Source organism: Opisthocomus hoazin, chromosome 4 (genome assembly GCF_030867145.1).
Source record: "Opisthocomus hoazin isolate bOpiHoa1 chromosome 4, bOpiHoa1.hap1, whole genome shotgun sequence".
In the NCBI taxonomy this organism is placed as follows: Eukaryota; Metazoa; Chordata; class Aves; order Opisthocomiformes; family Opisthocomidae; genus Opisthocomus; species Opisthocomus hoazin.
The window spans coordinates 47,508,914-47,526,200 of NC_134417.1; the positions used below are offsets into that span (position 1 = coordinate 47,508,914).

The window sequence follows — 17,287 nt, forward strand, 5'->3', positions numbered from 1 at the left end:
GCCTTGAAACATTGCAGGAGGACCGGGGCAAGGTTCCCTAGGAAACCAGAGATGCACTCCAAAGCATGTGCAAGCTTCGCCAGCTGACAGCCACTCAGTGGTGCTCCGAACATCGCTGCTAGAAGGTATGTGATTCAACTCCAGACCGTAGCTGGTAGGACTAATTGTGGAAAGCCTAAAGGATGTTGGGATAGATTTGTTCCTGGCTGCATAAATGTTCAGACCTCTAAAAGAAAGAAAAGATTGCTTGCTAGTAATCCAAAACAAGGGGGAGAGAGGAGTGAATAACACCTTCAATTAATCTAAATATTGATCTTAGTCCCAGATTCTCCTGGCTTAAATTCCACATAGATCCCTGTGCCTACTGTTTTCCATTGGCTGGCACCCCAAAGGCTTCTGAGCAATTACTCCAGAGATGTGAGTAAGGGTCTGAGCACAGAGCCACTTGTGTCTACCAGTGGTCAACACTAAGCGGTCAGATTTATGTGGAATTTAGTCCTGACAAAACTGGGCCTTAGGACTAGACTGTACCTCCAAGGTGCTTACAAAGGAAGATGCCTACAGACCCAGTGCTTGTCCTTGCCTCCTCTGACTTTTAGGCAAGAGAACCAATATAGCATCTCTTGGGAAATACAATTTACTGCCTCTCCTGAAACTTGCTCTTTTTCTGTATCCCAGCACCTCCTACCCCATCCTCACCGGGTTTGCTCAGGAGAGAGCTAAGACCTTACATGTGACCCAGAAGGGGAATGTGAAGAGAAGAAAACAATTACTTTTGCCCTCCTTGGCAGCGTGATTCCTAACTCTTTCAGATACTTTGTCTCTTACCACAAGAACTGAAGACTCTTTCAGGAAGGGCAGAACAGCAGAATTTCCCATGGAGTTATGGGAGACACGACATGGTTGAACTTATTTCCAGTCACATTTCTCTCACTGGTTTAGCACAAGCCCCTGGATCCACCAAAGACCAAAAAGCAGTCATAGTGATTTCAAAATGATGTCTATGACTCAGCAGTGAGTCCTTCCCAATGATCTGTGGATCAAATATCTTAAAGATCAAATATCTGGGGATTGGGATGTCTGGAGTGGAAATGGTCTGCCACATATGAACTTTCTTACAGAGTTTTCCATGGATTGAAGAAGCACTGTTGATCCTGAACTCCCAAGCCTTGGTATGAGATAGGGCAGACAGGTGTGGCTGTAACTCCAGCACAAGTAATAAATACATTTAGCAGCTAGATTAGCATAATTGCTTGCCTAGTCAGCTAGCATGCAAAGTGCACAAACAAGTATCATAACAGTTTTATTACATGTACATGCTTGTGTTTCCTTGAGACATGATAAAACAAACAGATCAGTAATTTTAAAACAGGCAGTGAAAACCTAAAAAACGCAATGAGTAATTTAAAACGAACGTTAAGAAAATGGTGTCTTTGAGAAATCTTCTCCAGGCTGCACCCCAATTATATTTTATTGATGTGAAAGAAAAGATATTATGACCAAATGTATTATCCGTAACAAAAGCTTACATTTAGGTAGCTTTTGTTTTGCTCCATTATGAAATATATTTCACTGCAGTAATTTGTACTCTTTGGTGTAAAACCATCAGGTGTGATTCCATCTGGAAACATTTTAAATGGGTGATTGGTTGAGAAATGTCCCCACCCTTTCTTTGTTAGAACAAAAGATAAGGAATGTGCCTCTTATTTCTCAAGTAGGGTATTTAGCTCTTGCTGATAAGATTGTACAGTGCCTTTTGAAGAGCTGGAATATTAGTGAATTATAACTGCCCGCTATAATTTCACAAATATTACATGAGCTAGCTAGCAAGATTTTTAGTCAAAACAACAAGATGTGCTCAGCTGTTAAGTAAAATCATCTGTTGGAGCGTGTTCATTTTACAAACGGCACATCGTGTATGTTGCAGTGAACAGTGGGAGTAGTGAGCAAGATGTGACTGAAGTAGTCTGTCAAATCTTCGGTTTGATTTATAATAATGGGGTTGCATTGACATGAGACTAAAATACAGCAAAGCATATGTTCACTGTGAGTAATATAGACTCATTTATACATTATAGTAGTATTAAATAAACAGCCTCAATCATTTTCTGAAACAGTCCTACAATGAATGTGGTTATAGTGCCACGGGACAAATACTGCTTTGCAGGCAGTGATCAGAGAGAAAAAAAACTCAACCATTTTTTTCCCCCCCTTACATTTCCAGTCCTCAGACTGGTAGAGCAAAGTGAGCTGAAACAGTAGACATTTTCCTGTTGTTGATCTGAAGAAAGACTAAGCCTGGTCTTTCTCTGGAACAGAGAACAAGAACAACAGTGGCTCCATGACATAACTTGCTCAGTTTCAGTCCTCAAAGAATCTGGTCCCTTTGATTCTCAGTCAGACTGTTTGCAGGAATGGGCTCCAAAGGACTTCAAGAAAATGGTGACATAGTTTCAGAGATGTCAGTGACAAATCCGTCTCAGCTATAAAACAGTTACTGCAGAAACAGAAAAATCCATGCATTTATCTTGATGACTGACAAACCCTTCTGCATTACTGTGTAAATTAGGAATTATGATATCTTATTTCTTTTTTTAATACCCTAGTTGTAAATGGACATCAAATGTTATTTACCAGTGGTTGAGCAAGAGAATGTCATTGTTTAAACATGGAAATGGGATTTAAATTTCTGCATTCAATTATGTTTGGGGTTGCCTTTCATTTGGACTTAAACCTGGTTAAAAAAAATGTGGCTCCAGTATTGTTTCTCTTTGTAAAACGGGAAGTATGTTAAAGAACATATCCAAGCTGCCTGCAACTGCACAGAGATTGTCTAAAATGTAGTAAACCTCTTAGTTGTTCAAATAAGCATGCATTTTATGAGCATAGTTAACTTTTGCATTGACTGAGTTTCCAACCACTACATTACGTGACAGATCTTATAAACCAGAAGTTTCTGAAGTCTCATTTCTATTTCTTCTCTTTTCTTTTCCTAAGACACGTTTGCTGTGAAAATGGTTCTTTCCTTTCTTTATCTCTCCCAGAGACTTCAATTTCCAGCACACCAAAAGCAAAGTCATTATAAGAAAACTGTATTTTTTTCCTTTCCAGTCTGAATAGAGAAATTCTATACATCCGCTAGTAACTTTGTAAATCAGAAATCTGATAAATTAAACACGCAGCATTCTTCTCAGGCCACCTAAAGAAAAGGAAGACTGAATACAGAAAGGAACACTGAGTGAAAGGAAAAAAACCCCAACATAATAGAAGGACTGTCTCCTGAGCTTTAAGGCACAGGCCAGATTGAAGATGAGGTGCAGGTGGATACAATTTCTGCAGCGTTGGGAGGGAAGCATGGGCCAGGGCTGGAGCTGTGAATTCTTGGGAATGTGCAGCTTAAAATCTGCTAACCCTGGAAAGCTGCTCTGCCCTTCGCTCTTCATTACAGGGGGTGAATTCAACTACACAGCTTTAACCATTGGCTTTTACTGCACTGCAGAGGTCATTCTGACTGCATTTGCTGCAGTGCTACAAACAGATGTGTAGATGTTTAGCATGGCATTCATCAGAATAACAAAAAGAAAAATTAAACAAAAAGCCCCACCCCCAAATCCTATGTTGACATGAATTTTTGAAATGCTTCATTTCAAAACTAAAATGTTGCACTTGTAAAAATGGCAACACTGTCAGTTATTCCAGGGAAACACATTTTGCTGTGTAAAACATGATTACTGCTGTTCCATGACTACAATTGCCCTCAAAGGTGCAATTCTCAAGCTTTCCTTCCAAGAAATTACTTCTTTTTAAATCTGTAGCATTACATTGTTGAGATGTGGTTTTACAGGTCTTCAGCTACAGGTCTCCACGTTGCATCTTGTTATTTTCTGCAGTGCGCTGGATGCAATTAAGTTTTCTTGTAAGTGCATGGAAAAAACAATTGCTGTTAAATCAGGGGTATGTGTTCCTAAGGACACCTCATTAGGTAATGTGTGTTTGAACATATCTAAAAATAAGTAATAATGATAATACTGTAAAAAGGTTTTAAATAGTTGCTTTTTAGGACATGATGATCTTATTTCATCCACTAAAGTGGCACGGTGGAATATAGGTCATATCCTAGCCATTAGCACTTACGCTTCAGTAGCAAACACCGAGGCTGAGTAATTTGTCACATGATGAGAATTCTAATTTTGATTTTAACACAAATTGTGTACTTCTTTCCTGTAGCAGCAAACATACGACTGATTTTCTACACTTCCTACCACTTAGTGTATTCCAACCCCATATTTCATAGAGAAATTGAAAGAAACCTTTCTGACATTTATTTTCAGAGAGTCTCTCACCACAGATTTGTTCTTCAGAAGCACAATTTTTCTAAACCCTACCTTCTCTTCTTCCTCCCAGGTCAATGTTGCATTCTTTAGTATTCTACCCTGGCAAAGTGATGGGGGATTTTGAGAATCCACTTCAGGCAAAGTCTTCCCTGACCAGCGTGACACCTGCATGAGGAAACCTGGCACTTCGTCCCACACAAAGTCCTCCCAACCTTCCCCAGAACAGAGAAAGACACAGAGTACTCCTAAGTCAAACTCATGACTACCATAAAGTAACATGTCAGCACTAAGTGAATTTTTTTTCCTGGAACTGACTCACTTCTTCCTACCCCGACTCTCCTAGAAGAGTTACTGGGAATCCCTAAATAACTTGGGCCAAGCCCATAACCATAAGTGAAAAGGAATGCAAATCATCAGCCTTAGAACCACTCCTAACTTTACTATGTTTAATTAGATTATCACCTAAAACACTAATGGCATGTCCACAGACCTTGTGTCTCTACCCTCCCCTCCAGATTCACACATTCTTCTCCTTTCAAACCAAGGCATTAGGAGGCCACATCATATCTGAGTTTGTTCATCATTTCTATGCCTGATGTTCTTTTAATGTCCTGTTCCTTTCTGAGTGAAGCGGGAGCTTGTGAACTGTGTTGTCAGCTCACCAGAACGAGATGTGGGACAAAGGTACCTTAGGAAAGGCAAAGTTTCTGCATCGCTTCTGTGCTAACCAGGACTCAGCAGGCTGGGTCTCAGTCTGCTATTATTGTCCCCCTTGCCTGGGTTAAGCTAGGTTGTGCCATATCCCAGGTTCCCTGTCAGTACAAGGGTCCCCTGCATCACTCCTCTGCTATTTGTGCCACCAGCTGGATTTGTTGCTTTGACTGAAAAGCACGTGAGGAGTTAGAAGACACGATACGTGCTTCCTTCACAGTGGGCAGCAACTCTCTGACCTCAGCACAAATGGGAAACGCAGCTCTCCACCCACAGCAGGAAGCACATACCTTCTTCCTCCACAGCATTAAAGCACCCCTGGCCTTGCTTTATGTCTCTTCTCCCCTGATACAGGCTGTGGTTGGGTGTTTGTGCCCTTCTCCCCTTCCTGGAGGGAGGAGAGACCTTTGGAAAGACCTGCAGTATGATGGAGCAACTATGCAGTGGTGGAAAAGCACAGTATTCCAGATGTGGTCTGAGTGTCGAGTAGAGGATGGTCATCGCTTCCCCCATCTCCTGGCTGTGCTCCTGCTGACACAGCCCGGGGGTGCTGTTAGCCTTCATCGGGGGCTTGGGCTCACCCAGCTCTTCCCCAGGACCCCAGGCTCTTTTGCGCAGAGCTGCTCCCCACCCTGGCACCCTGCAGGGTATTAGTCTGTCCCAGACACCGTTTGCCCTCGGTTGAATTTAATGAGATTCTTGTCATCCCATTCCTCCAGCCTGAGTCCCTCTGAATGGCAGCTCTACCCTTGACCATACTGACGAGTCCCACCAATTTGCTGGCATCCGCAAACTTGATGAAAGGGCACTTTGTCATCTTCTCTAAGCATTGATAAAGATGTACACAGGTCAGGTCTCCACATAGACCCTCACAGTACTCCACTTCTTACTGGCCTCCAGATAAGAGTACAGCCCATTAACCACTGTCTTCTGAGCCGTATCATCCAGTTTTTTACCCACCTGGCTGTCCATCCCTCCAGACTATAATGTCATAATTTGGATACAAGATTGTGGTAGATGGTGTCAAAAGCCTTGCAAAAGACAAGGTAAATGATATGCACTGCTCTTCCTTCATCTACAGATCCAGTTATTGTATTACAGAAGGCAATCAGGTAGGTGAGGCACGATTCACCCTTGGTAAATGCATGCTGGCTGTTCCCAGTCACCTTCTCCTTCCTGTGCCCAGAAAAGTGTTCCAAGAGGACAGAATCACAGAATCACAGAATCACAGAATGGTAGGGGTTGGAAGGGACCTCTGTGGGTCACCTAGTCCAACCCTCCTGCCGAAGCAGGGTCACCTACAGCAGGCTGCACAGGACCGCGTCCAGGCGGGTCTTGAATATCTCCGGAGAAGGAGACTCCACAACCTCCCTGGGCAGCCTGTTCCAGTGCTCCGTCACCCTCAGAGGGAAGAAATTCTTCCTCATGTTCAGATGGAACTTCCTGTGCCTCAGTCTGTGCCCATTGCCCCTTGTCCTGTTGCTGGGCACCACTGAAAAGAGTCTGGCCCCATCCTCCTGACACCTACCCTTCAGATATTTGTAAGTATATATTAGGTCCCCTCGTATCCTTCTCTTCTTCAGGCTGAATAAGCCCAGCTCCCTCAGCCTCTCGTCATAGGAGAGATGTTCCAGTCCCCTCACCATCCTTGTAGCCCTCCGCTGGACTCTCTCCAGTAGCTCTTCATCTTTCTTGAACTGGGGAGCCCACAACTGGACAGAGTACTGTAGATGAGGCCTCACTAGGGCAGTGTAGAGGGGGAGGAGAACCTCCCTCGACCTGTTGGCCACACTCTTCTTGATGCACCCCAGGATCCCATTGGCTTTCTTGGCAGCCAGGGCACACTGCTGGCTCATGGTTAACCTGTCGTCCACCAGGACATGGATTTCTACACGGGCTGCAATGAGGATGACCAGCGAACAGTTTCCCTTTGGGCTTTTTCTCCAAGATGTGCACCACATTTGCCTTTCTCCAGTCATGGGGGAGCTTTCCCAGTCCCCGTGACCATTCAAAGACAAAAGTGCAGCCTTGTAGCGACACCAGCCAGCTCCCTCAAGACCCTTGGATGCAGCTCAGCTGATCCCATGCATGTCTACAGGTCAAGTTCTCCCTCATAATCCCTGATTTAATCCCCACCCATTGTTGGTAGTTCTCCTCCTTGAATCCTAAGCACAGAGAGCTGGGTGACCCTGGCAGTAGGTCTGAGGCAAAGATGGCTCTGGGTACCACAGCCTTATCTGGTTCCATTGTTACTAGATAGTATGCCACATCTGGGAACAAGCCTGCATTTTCTTTTTTTTCAGTCTTTTACTCTTGGAGTTGTGGCAGAAGCTCTTCTTGTTACCCTTGAGATCTCTTGCAAATCTTAACGGTAGTTCAGCTTTGACTTTACAAAAGACTGTATGTGATTCCTTTGGACATTTGCAGCAGTTTCTGCGTCAGCCCAGAAACCTGAGTTAGCTGTTCTGATGGTGGAAAGGTACAGAATGTTCAAATGCAAGCACCAAGACTATTAAGAAATGTAATATCTGAATGTCCTGCATAAGCCTCAATATAAATCATACTCTTCCATATCTGTCCAAAGGCAGCTGCTTTGTTCTGCTTTGTCAGGGAAACTGTTAATAATTTAATAATGAAAGGGAACTAATGAGGCCTATGGATTTGAGCCTCCTGCTCATATTATCCAGTGTCCAATGAAATGTGAATTTTGACTGAAGCTTTTTCCACCCTGAGGGGAGAAAGCCACTCTCATCCACATGGATTCTCCTGTGACTAATAAAGGGTGAGCTCACACTGCAGCTTTTGCTCTACAGGGAGTACAGGTAAGGTTACTCTCCAGTAGCTAGCCCTAGTTTCACGACACTTATGGAAACATGTAATTCTGGAGATATCTACCCCTTTAATTCAAATTTGACCAGTGGGTTTGAGAATTACTAGCGAGAATGGACAGACTGACAAAGGCTGGTCCAAAGTCATTTCTTACACCTCATGCACTTTGAAGCATCCCAACATATTCACTACTTTGCATTTCAAACACATCTCACTGGAGAGGTGCAAAATAATTTGCATTAAGTATCAGTCTAATTTTTGACACAGGTGAACGGTAATGATTCACCTTTTGAAAAACATACCCCTTGTCAAATACTGTAGACTAACAATTTCATACTTGTTTATATACGCCATACTTTTCACAGATGGCCTACATGTTTAGTATCTTGTATAAAACAAGGTTGTTTCTAATGTAAGCCAGTAAGACTTCTGTAAAAACAAATATTTTCTACCATTTTCTTCCTATAGTAGACGAAGCTTGGATTTAGCAAAGAGGAATGTTGTCTGGTCTGACTTGGATGCATATATGCCATGAGCAACCTCTCAAATAGATGCATGAGGGTGTTGCTGTCACCTTTCCTGGACAAATGCATTCAGGCTATGAGTGACAGATGAGGTGTGTTTTGCTGTGGCATAGCTAACGCGTATTAGCTATCTTATTTTAAAACTGATGTGGAGACAAGGCACGGCAGCACTTTTATTGTGAGGTAAACCAAATGAGGCCAACCAAAAGCGGCAGCATAGTGCTGACCTCCCCTGGCAACCTAGCTGCAGCTTGACTGATTTTACAGGTGTGTAGCTACCACATTAATTAAGTTTTCACTGCAAAAAACCTCACAAGACCAAAAAAAGGCCCTGCGCCACTGAAGACAAAGCCCAGTGTAAGTGCCTGTCTGTGTGACAGGAGGTTTACATTAGCCTGTTAGGGGAATGGTATCGGTCTCACCCCAGCAGCATGCGGTCTAATGTAAGCAGTTATAAAGCTGCCTGAAGAAAGGCAAACCAGCCTGTATTGAATCCAGCCCACTGTGACTGCCAGGCTCCTTCCTATTCCTGTTGTCTCCCCTTAAGTACTGCACAAATCCTTGATCCTCTTCTTCTTTTTAGTCTCACGCATATTCATCTACAAAGATGAGTAAAAGAACTACTGTATTATACAAGTGACCCAAAGTACAGTATCTCACAACAGCAATATTGCAGGTGAGAATATTCTTTTTTTTGTTTTCCTGCAGATGTATCTTTTTCCACCTACTTGTTCTGCCACATAAGCAAACAGACGCGCAAACACACTGAATGGTTGAGCACAAATGAGCGTGATACTGTGTGGCAGCCCAACAGATAATGTGTTTTCTAGCAAATATAAAGGCAAAGGGAGACTTAGTAGCACTGAACTGAAGCATCATTGCAACATTCATATCTATATGGGCTTTGTAAGAATGCGCCTTCTCCAACATGCAAATGAAACTCAAACAGAAAAACAAGTCATAGCTATTATTATCTAGAAAGTGAAAGACAGAATCTAGACTTCAGTTTCACAGAACCATGAACATCAGGCGTCACCCGATCGTAGCAGGCTTAGAAATCCAAGCAGTGCGGGCTGCACACCGGTGCCAACTCAGACTTGAGAAATCAGCGCTGAGCAGGCAGCCAGAGGTGATGGGCTGGTTATTGCAGTCTCTTACATCAGATCCGTCCTGTAAATTCAGCAATCAGTTGTGTTTTGTTGGTGTCAAACTGGTGCAAGAGTGGAGAGCCAGGCCTCCTGAACAGTCTAAAGGACGACAAAATAAAGAAATTCTCATTCTCAGTAAGAAGCAGTGATCGCATTCAACATATCCTGAAGTCTTGATGTATTCTTCTCCTATTTCTCTTTTGAAACCTCAAAATATGAAATCAGGAGGTCCTTTTTATCACACATGATCACACTCTTTGAGTTTAGTCATTTCCTGAACTGTATTTTCTAGTTTATTCACAAATGATTTGTTCCAACCTGAGAAATTCCAGGTTAATTCAATAGCCCCTGCTGTACAGCGTAATATAAGCTATTCATGAAGGAATGACATCTACATTTTTCAAAGCGTGGGGAAAACCAAAAAGCATTTATCAAACATTTTCTTAGAACCGGGCCTCAGTATAGCGAGGTTTTGTATTCTCTCTCCACGTATCTTGATTGGTCATTTCTATTTGAAAAAAAAGGGCACTTAGCAAAGTGCCACTTTTAAGTCTTTCCTTTCCCTGGCTATTCAAAGATCTTCTTTCCTTGATCTTCAGAGGAAAGTCTTGCATTATTTCTGATGCTTCGAGCAACCACTTTGCTCGTACCCTTTAGCACGTACGAGCCTGAACACTTCTGTAGCACGCTCCCTCCCCTACACCACATGTACAGCTGTTTCCCTGTGGAACACCTGCCAGGCTCATTCCCCGGCCTATTTTCTCCTACTAACCTCACTGCCATCCTTTCCCTTCACTACCCCTCCCTCCAGCCGACCTCCACCATCCTTCTTGACCCTGTCCTCCTCACCCCAGGGGAACCCGCCTGCACACCATCGCTACCTCGGCGAGCTGCCCAGGACATAAGGGGCACATCAAGTCTATATTCTGATTAATACGCTGTCATTCCTACCCTCTTCACTTGCGATCGGATCCGCCAGGAAACACAGGCTTCACCACGTTAATTAGCCCTTCACCACGTTAATTAGCCCTCTGGTCCAGCACTCCCTCCACAGGCAGCGGGGCGGCGAACGAGCGGCACAGCTGCCGCCACCCAGACGGCGGGCCCGCGGGCTTCGCCCTCTCCTCACACCTTCAAGGGTCCGCCCTCCTCCCCCCTCTTATTTTTACCACTTCCAGGACGAATTGCCCAGAACATTTAAGCAACCGGAGCCCCGGGCGGACGGGAACGGGAGCAAGCCCTGCTCCCGAGCCGTCCCCTCAGCTGCCCCCTGAGCTACCCCCTCCCGCCTGCCTCTCCCCTCAAGCGGCCTCTCCCCTGCCCCGCCCCGCCCCGCCCCTCTTCCGTCGAACCCGCTCTCCCTTCCCCCATTGGCCCGCTGTGACGCCAATGGCGCGGCCTCCCCGGCGCGCAGGCGCAGCGGCGCCCGACTCGCGGGCTCGCGCGGGTGTCCGTTGCCCCGCCTCGCCTCCGCCCGCTGCCGCCCCCCTCCCCAACGGCTTCTCCGCGAGCCGCCGCGGCCGTTGTTGTCAGTTGCGCCTCGGAGTCGCCGCGGCGGCAGGGCCTGGCGCAGCGCGAGCCGGCCGGCACCCGCCGCCCCCGAGGCCCAGCCGGGCTCCGCGCCCCTTTCTCTCCCTCCCTCCCTCCCTCCCTCTCTCTCTTCCCACTGCCGCTCCTGGGGCCGGTCGGTGGCGGGTGCTGCCCATGCGGGGGGCGGCGCGGGGCGCGGCGGCCCGAGGAGACGCCGCCGCTGCAGGCGGTAAGTTGCCGGTGGGGTCGGGCCCGGTGCAGCTTGGGCTGGGCCGGCCCGGTGGGGTGGGGTGCGGTGGGCTCCCTTGCTCCCCCCCCGCCTTTCCGTTTCTCCCGGAGCCGGCCTCGCCCGCCGCGCTCCCCCCGCGGCCGGCCCAATGGCGGCCTCGGCCCAGGAGGCGGCGTTGGGGGGGACACTTCGCGACCGCCGAAGGTCGGCGCGGCGCCGGGGCTGGCGGAGCGGGCTCTGAGGGGAAGGGGGGAGCGGGCGGTGCCGCGGGGACGGAGGGCTCCCCGCCGCGCGACCGGCGCCGGACCCCGCGCACGTCCGTGCCGTGCGTGTCCGCGTCCGGGCACGGTGGGAAAAGCGGCGGCCGGTTCCCCCCTCGCCAGCTCCGCCGCGTAGGTCTGTCCCCTTGGGGGGGGGGGGGGGGGGGGAATAATAACGTAAACAAGCGAGGCGAAAGTCCTCCGGTGTCGGAGAGCCGGTCTGGTCGCGGGTGCTGTGGGGGCATGACGGTGCATCTTCCCCCGCGGAACCGGGTGCGGGGCCAACAGGTCCACTCCGAGCCGGAGCGTGCCCCCGAGAGGGGCTGGAAGCGCCAGTGCCCCTCGCTCTTTGTCGAGCCCTGTCTTGCTGCTGTGGGTCGGCTCGCTGCGTTGAATCTGCTGCCTGCCGGCTGCCGTGGAAGTCGGTCGGGTGAGTAGGTGAAGTCCTGGGTAGAGGTCTTTGTGCTGGTGTGGTAGGTGGGCTCTGGCACCCAGATGATGCTCCGCTAGTTACATCTGTGGAAGGTGGCTTTTAGAGGTGTTTGTGATTGCTGTACAGTCTCGGTAGTAGCTGAAGGACAGATACATGTGGTTGTTTTTGGTGTTTTGTTTTCTTCTTAATAACTAGACGGAATAAAGTGTGAGAGAACATGCACTAGGGAAAAAAGCGATATTGGCCTGAGGATGGTTGGTGACAAATGTGACCTATTTTCAGGTTGGATATTTTTATTTCTAAGTGATGCTGGGACACCTGAGAAGGAGAAAGCTTTACATGGTGTATGGAAATACCGAAAGCTTTGGGTTTTTGCTTATGCATAGGTAATTTCTTAGTGATCGTCTCGCTTTCAAGACTAGGTATGCAAAGAAGTGGTTTCCTCAGTGGTACTATTGCAGTTCCTGGAGCAGTTGGAGTGTATTGTATGATTTACAGCCATCTAGCATGAATGAACTGCATGCAAATCTGCTTACTCCTGCCCTCTGTAGTGCAGTCACTACTTAGTCATATGGGCTGCTTTTTGGAGTTGTTTATTGTGGATATGTTTAGATCTTCAGGCTCCAGGGAAGGACCGGTTTGATGAATCTCAGTGAAATGAAATCTCTATAAAAGTGTTTACAAGCAAATGTTTATTATGTTAGAATTAAGCAGTTCTTGCAAGGCATGCACCATTAGGAGCTAGCTTAATGAATGGTGGGGGTTTTTTTGATAGCTGTGTCGCAGGAAGCAGGAATTTGGTAGTTATTTTTGTACTATTGCTGATCCTTAGAAAGAAGAAACCTGAAACAAACTTACAAGAACTAAGAGTCATTGCTACATAATGCAATCAAATTTTGCCTTGCGGAACATGTTGAAATGTTTACTTAAATAGACTGGCATTTGCCCCTTTGACTACTAGTGTGTGAAAAAAAATCCAGATTGAGGTCTTAACACAAATATCTAAGGAGGAGAAAGTCCAGTCTTGTCTCACATTTTTCCTGAATGTTCTAAATGACCAGGAAAGTGGTAGAATGATGGCATGATTTTTTTCAAGTGATTGGAAAGAGAAGCTGACCTGAACGCTGGAGTAGTGCCTGAGAGGCAAGGTATCATCTAAGATATCTGGCTCTTTTACTGGAATCTTTGTGATGCACACCTAAGGCTTCTGACAAAAACAGGGAAAAGGAAACATGAAATCTTAAGTGGACTTAGTGATAAAGAGGTTTTTGCTTTTCTTTTACACAGTTGAGAAGCAAGAAAGTACAGCCTGAGTTTTGGATACTGGAATTTCTGTACAGGTTACTGATGTTCCTTGAATCATCTTGCTATGAGAACTAATACTCCCATGTGGTGTGGGTGCTTGCACTTTAGATACTTAGTCTTTCTATTTTAAACAAATAGTATGCTAAGGGTATGTGTGTCAAGATGCTACTGCAGATATTCTTGTACTTGCAGTAGTCATCTTCCTTGTGCACTGTTCTGACCAACCTGATCTGTTATAAGGCTCTAACTCCCTGCCTTCGATATCATATTTGAGTAATTCTTTTGCAGTCTACACCTTCAGTGTATCATTGCCTTCTTATCCTGCTAGCAACTGTAATGCCAAACTAGTGCCTTTGTCTTGCATTGTTGCCTGCCTTGCTTTCAAGGGCACAGTATCCTGGTGCAGTTAGCTTTTTTCCTTAGAATGTGTCTCATGAAAAAAATGCACTTTTCTTGGGTTTTGTCTGCTTTCAAAATGCCACTGAAATGCTGTAGCTGTGAAAATTCTTGATGAACTTCTGTCTGTGTTCCTGATTAATATTGGTTTCTTATTTTAAGACCTAACGAGAAAGCACTGAAACATGGTTCAGATCAGGGACACTGCCTTTTGTATATAGGGCTGACTGAAGTTTATGATGAATATGCTGATACTTAATTGCATAAGCTCTTAACTTTAGTAACCTATGAGGTTCTGTGCATCTTCCTTGTCACACTAATTTCAAGCACTGAACTGGAATGCTGCAGCTTCTGTAATAATATAAAGGAGCTCTTGTTTTAATACACATAACAGTATTATGTAAGAGCTTAAGAGGATTTGAAAAACTGTATATTCACTTAGAATTCTAGGATAACTTACCCTGGCAGAGTTCTAGTACACATAAGTTGATTAAGTCACCAATGTTAAGAACTTAATGAGGGTGAAGTGCTGTGTAGTTTTTACACTTGTGAAAGACAAAACAGAGCATGTTTGCATTCTGAAAAGCTGAATCTCTCAGTTGTAAAGTGATCCTCTACAACAGTGTTTGGGCATGAATGTTGCACTGGATTTGACAGACTGGTTTTTACTCTTTTCATAAATCACACTGTTTTCTGCAGCAGTTGCCTATCTAGTTACTGACTAGACTTAAAACAACTTTACTTGAGAGATAAGGCGATAGCCTAGGCTTTTATAAATTTAATTCATGTTGAAGCATGGTGAATTTCAGGTGTTTGCCAGTTCCCTACAGGATGCTGTAAAGGAGGATGAAGTATTGAAACTGAGTAAATGTAGGTTGGGGTCAATCTATTTCTTAAGGTTTAAGTAGTTTGTATCCTAGATGGAAAATGTCAGTATCTCAGAGGCAACTGAAGTCAATTCAGTGCTTAAGTTTTATGTTACCAGATGTATTGCTAACCAAATGAAGTGCTCTGACATTTGAGCTCAGAGGTCATTCTTAAGAAATTTAATAGAAATTGTTATTCCTTGTAACAGGTACTAACAGTATGTGGGCATGTTTGTATCTGAATACTCACATTTGAGGTAGCGTTTCATGCTTTCACCTCCCTTGATACAGAATAAAAATCATGTCTGATTCTGAATTTACACAACAAAGATGATGTTAGGTGTTACAACAGTGGTAACTTACTAAAATGTTAAGCCACACTGAAGTGTTTGTTGATTAATGGTGGAATGTGTAGAGCTCCTGTCAGTGATCTTTGCTATACCGTCTGGCATGAGAAAATTACATGGTAGTATTAATAAATAGACATTGGAAAAAGGTGAAATAATTCTGAGAATTTATGAACATGAAGTAGATGAGGAGATTCCGCTAAAAGAGTCCAGATTGGTGGAACAGAAGTCTGACTTGTCAGTTTTCTGCAAAGTTCCTGCAGTAGGTTTACTGAAAATAACGATGTAGTGTCCTATCTAAAAGATAGTGATACCATCATGAATCACAATCGTGTGACTTCTCTCTGATATGCAAAGTATTTCTTCATGAGTTTCATGTTCCTAGTTATTTTTTGGGGGAAAAAAAAAGAAGAAAATAGGAAAATGTGATGAGATTTAGAATATTAAAGCCTTTGAGAAGCTACTTGGACACTGCTTATCAAGCCTGGAAAAGCATAATTTGAAGCTAGGGAGTCCAACTACCGTGAGTTATCTCTGTTGCTTATACGATGGTTGACTGAAAAGCTTGCTTGTTCCTGTGATCTTCAGACTTCTTTGATATCAGACCTTGACTGGTTAGGTTTATGAATGTCTGTAACTAAGACATGTTAATTTCCTAATTTTTTTCAGTCGGAACTGTAAAACGTGATAATTTCAATTGAAACTAATTTGTTTGTGTCGTGACATCACAGTGTCTGAACAAAGTTTTATAACTGATTTACAGACACTAAAAGAAAGTACTAGTAGATATCACAAAATTTGGAGGAACTCTTTTTTAAAAGATGTTACTGCATACTGCTTCACAGAGGTTAATTTAACGGACATGACTATTTGGGAAGATTTGGTATTCTTTTCCTCTGCAACAATACTTGAAGAGCAGTTTTAGATCTTAAGTGATATATTGCTGAACCATCTGATATGTGAACAGGGTGGTGGTGTCTGGTTGTATTACTTTTTTATTTGTTTAGCTACGTACTGGACTTTGAGAGTAGGCACAAGAGGAAAACATAGGCAACATGAAATTAATAGCTTTTGGAGCTGTGGCTGATGTGAGGACTTTAAATGGTGTAAAGCTGTTGCTGAGTTCTCAAATCCATAGCACAGATTGCATTTGTCTTGTGTAATACCTGCTCTTAGAAATGGAAAGTGCCTTATGAACTACAGCGATTATCAGCATTGTTATGAAAGCATCTTGGGCTTTTAATACATTTCACAACTAGAGGCGGTTGGAACCAATGCCAGTGACTACTACTGATGGGTTTGTCAATGGATCATAGTTTGATCACACTTAGCACATCTGTCCTCTTAATAGCTCCAGCGTCTAGTCTGTAATCATAATCTTGCTATTACTACTCCTATCTTGCTATTGCTTTGCAAGGTATACCTGCTTCAGTGTTGTCTGTATTTTTTTTTTACTCATTCCCGTACTTGTTGTGAAATAAAAAGGAAATATACGTTCTTGACTCAAATTTTAGTTTGCTCTTCACTGGTGTTCTGCAAACCACTTGCCACGGCTTTGCGAACCCATGTGAAAGAGGAAAGCTTGAATTTCTGTGTGCGATGTGACTGTACAAGTGACTTCAAGAAAATAGGATGGTAGACAGCAATCTGTGGGTCTAAAAGTTTGGAAATTTGTTGTCTAGGAAATAAATGTATTCTTAATTAATGATATCCTGAATTGTGAAAGATATTTTAAGTTGAATTTTTCTCATACATCAGAGCTGCTGCAAACTCTTGCTCTTAGATCTCAGGTCATGCAGGCTGTCGTAATTTTATGTTACAAAATAAGGTTAGTAACTTTTATTTCTTATCAGATCTATAATGCTATCCCTCCTTGTCCCAACCTTTTGTTTATAGGTCTAGGAGCAATGTTTTATTAAGTTTATTGGCCTGCCAAGTATTTCTGTTGCTGGTTGTTCACTGAATAATGGACCTTAAAGTTGAAGCATTCTTGTTAGCATTTTGTTTTTATTTCTGGATTCTAAGGAGAGTTAAGGCTAGGCAGCAGATGCCTGCAATACATTAAAAAATAATTAAATGCTAACATTTCACTACAGGATTCCCAAATATAAAATGGCAAAACTTCATCAGCAATTGGCAGCTCTTGCATCTTTTCAGAGCAAAATTCTGATGACTGTTTAAAACTAGGGAATACCATTAAAATGTATAGGTGAATTCTTTTTATGTTTAGAACATAGAATTACTTGATAACGCTTATCATTTCAGATGTAGCCATGCTGAATAGTAGCAAGGTTTGCCGATACATCTTCACATTTTAGTAATGCACTGAGGTGGATGCTGACACTATGAGAGATGACAGTGAGGCCTAATAAGAA

General features: G+C 44.1%; 1 protein-coding gene and 1 long non-coding RNA gene across 3 annotated transcripts in view; one reads left to right on the top strand and one right to left on the bottom strand.

Annotated features, from left to right (window-relative positions):
* Nucleotides 1–2,181: 2,181 nt before the first annotated feature.
* Nucleotides 2,182–10,665, bottom strand: LOC142361040 (uncharacterized). Its single transcript, XR_012763580.1, has 3 exons — nt 10,498–10,665; nt 9,435–9,645; nt 2,182–2,497 (listed from the first exon to the last, which is right to left on the bottom strand). It is a non-coding gene; the product is annotated as an uncharacterized LOC142361040 (long non-coding RNA).
* A 404-nt stretch (nt 10,666–11,069) lies between these two features.
* The window catches only part of SNRK (SNF related kinase), a 44,607-nt gene continuing 38,389 nt past the window's right edge, over nt 11,070–17,287 (top strand). For both annotated transcript variants that reach the window (XM_075418932.1, XM_075418933.1), the window contains exon 1: nt 11,070–11,305. The gene's annotated coding sequence lies outside the window, so the exon portion shown is untranslated. The remainder of the gene's footprint in view (nt 11,306–17,287) is intronic.